The sequence below is a fragment of the Festucalex cinctus genome, unplaced genomic scaffold (assembly GCF_051991245.1).
Source record: "Festucalex cinctus isolate MCC-2025b unplaced genomic scaffold, RoL_Fcin_1.0 HiC_scaffold_456, whole genome shotgun sequence".
NCBI lineage: Eukaryota > Metazoa > Chordata > Actinopteri > Syngnathiformes > Syngnathidae > Festucalex > Festucalex cinctus.
Genome location: NW_027520699.1, coordinates 10001 through 12912, shown reverse-complemented (window position 1 = coordinate 12912; position 2912 = coordinate 10001).

Here is a 2912-nt window from a genome sequence, read left to right as displayed (position 1 = left end):
AACTGCAGCAACTTTAAGATACGCTATTGGAGCTGGAATTACCGCGGCTGCTGGCACCAGACTTGCCCTCCAATGGTTCCTCGCCCAGGGGTTTGGAATGCGCTCATTCCAATTACAGGGCCTCGAAAGAGTCCTGTATTGTTATTTTTCGTCACTACCTCCCCGAGTCGGGAGTGGGTAATTTGCGCGCCTGCTGCCTTCCTTGGATGTGGTAGCCGTTTCTCAGGCTCCCTCTCCGGAATCGAACCCTGATTCCCCGTTACCCGTGGTCACCATGGTAGGCGCAGAAAGTACCATCGAAAGTTGATAGGGCAGACATTCGAATGAGACGTCGCCGCCGCGGAGGGCCGGCGATCGGCTCGAGGTTATCTAGGGTCACCAAAGGGGCCGGGCCGGCAAAGGCGTGGGGGTTGGACGCGGCGGGCCGCCCGAGAGCGGCCCGGCCCGCGAAGCCCCCGCCGCCCGCCGGGCCCGCGTGGGTTTTGGGTCTGATAAATGCGCGCGTCCCCGGGGGTCGGCGCTCGTTTGCATGTATTAGCTCTAGAATTGCCACAGTTATCCAAGTAACGGCGGAGCGATCAAAGGAACCATAACTGATTTAATGAGCCATTCGCAGTTTCACTGTACGGGCCGTGTGTACTTAGACTTGCATGGCTTAATCTTTGAGACAAGCATATGCTACTGGCAGGATCAACCAGGTAGCCTCGGTCGCGCCGGCCGGCCGCCGCCGCCCGCCGCCGCCGGCGGACGGACTGGGCCGGGGGGCGTTCCGCGGTGGGCGCGCGGAGGCCCGGGGCCCCGCGTCGGGGCGGCCCCGGGCGCGCGCGCCCAGACAAGGCTTTGCGGGTGGGGAGCACGACGCGCGGAGGTCCGGGGCCCGCGTCGGGGCCCCGGGACGCACGCGCGCGCCCGCCCGGGTTAAGGCCACAGAGTGGGGCCTTGGCGCGGGGGGAGAGATAGGGACTCCTGCCTCCTCCTCCGCCGACCTCCGAGGTGAGAGGTTTTGAGAAACGGGTGCTCGCCGGAGGCACCGCCACCAGCCTCCGGGCACCGCCGCTCCTGGGGGGGGGGAGCGGAGGGCCGGCGGGGCGCCGGGCTCCGTCGTGGGACGGCTGGGTGAAGGCTTCCGCGCCAGCCCGCAGGTCGGAGGAGCCGTCCGCCCGAACACCGGCGCGAGCGCCGGCCGACAGGGGCCCTCCGTGGCGGGATCTGGCGCCGTCGCCAGAGGTGGTCGTCTCGGTCTCGCTTCCGATGGGGCGCGCCGTCGCGTGCGAGCCCTCGCTCGCGGCCGCCAAGGGCGCTGAAGTGCGACCCGCAGGCCGGAGGAGCCGTCCGCCCGAACACCGGCGCGAGCGCCGGCCGGCGGGGGCCCTCCGAAGGCGGGTCTTGGATGCCGCTCGGTCAGGGTGGTGTGGGGTGGAAGTGCTTCCACCCGCGCGTGCGTGGGTGCGTCAGACTGTGGGAGCTTTCGGGCAGGCGTGGGGACTTGGAGAGCTCTCGGGCAGGCGTGGGACTTTGAAATATTTCTGGCAGGCGTGGGACTTTGAAATATTTTCGGCCAGCGTGACACTTTGAAATATTTTTGGCCCGAGTGACACTTTGAAATATTTTCAGCCCGAGTGACACTTTGAAATATTTTCAGCCCGAGTGACACTTTGAAATATTTTCAGCCCGAGTGACACTTTGAAATATTTTCAGCCTGCGTGACACTTTGAAATATTTTCAGCCCGAGTGACACTTTGAAATATTTTCGGCCCGAGTGACACTTTGAAATATTTTCAGCCCGAGTGACACTTTGAAATATTTTCAGCCCGAGTCAGACTTAGAAAAAATCTGAGAACCGGGCAGCGGGCGCTCCCGGCCGAGCAGGCCGCCCGAGGCGCCTCTTTTTCGGACTCGATGGCGGGCCCTCTCCCTCCTCAGGTCTGGAGGTGGACTTTGTCGAATTTTTGAAAAGTGACACTTGGTCACGGCCGGGGCACCTCTGCTCCACTCAGAGGGCCGACCCCCGCCGCCGGGGAGGCCGCCGATAGCGCGCTGCGCTCGGTCAAAGTCCGTCCGGAGAGGTCCCGCCGACTTTAACAAAGTCCCACACAAAATAGAACCAGGCCAGGACCGGCCCGTCTGCGCGAGGAGGCTGCCCCAACCCTCCTCTTTTTCGGACATAAGTTTGGCGAGCCTCCCTTGTTCAGCCCTGGAGGTACCTCGTCTGAAATTACTCCCTTCTGAAATCGTGACAACTACATTTTGCGTTTTGGGTAGAAAGGTACTGACATAGGGCACCGGGTGCCCTATCTGCACTGCCCCACATGGCGACCGGCGGTACTGCACCCCTGGTAACCCGGGCCATTGAAATGAATGGGGCCCATTCAAATGAATGGGGAATTGGCGCTCCTGGTAACCCGGCCATTCAAATGAATGGGGAATTGGCGCTCCTGGTAACCCGGCCATTCAAACCAATGGGGAATTCGCGCTCCTGGTAACCCGGCCAGCACTCCTGGTAACCCGCCCGGCGCTCCTGGTAACCCGGCCATTCAAACCAATGGGGAATTCGCGCTCCTGGTAACCCGGCCATTCAAACCAATGGGGAATTCGCGCTCCTGGTAACCCGGACGCCGCTCCTGGTAACCCGGCCATTCAAACCAATGGGGAATTCGCGCTCCTGGTAACCCGGCCATTCAAACCAATGGGGAATTCGCTCTCCTGGTAACCCGGCCAGCACTCCTGGTAACCCGGCCATTCAACGCAATGGGGGATCGCTCGGTTCAAGCCCGGAAGGCCTCACTCTTCGCGTATGGTTGTCTGGGACTTTTTGGCGCAGCTGAGCCGCCGACTCCTGGTAACCCTGTGCCCGAAGAGGTGCGCTTTCCCCGGAAGCCAGCTCTCAGCCGCCGGCCCCCCCTGGAGCTCCA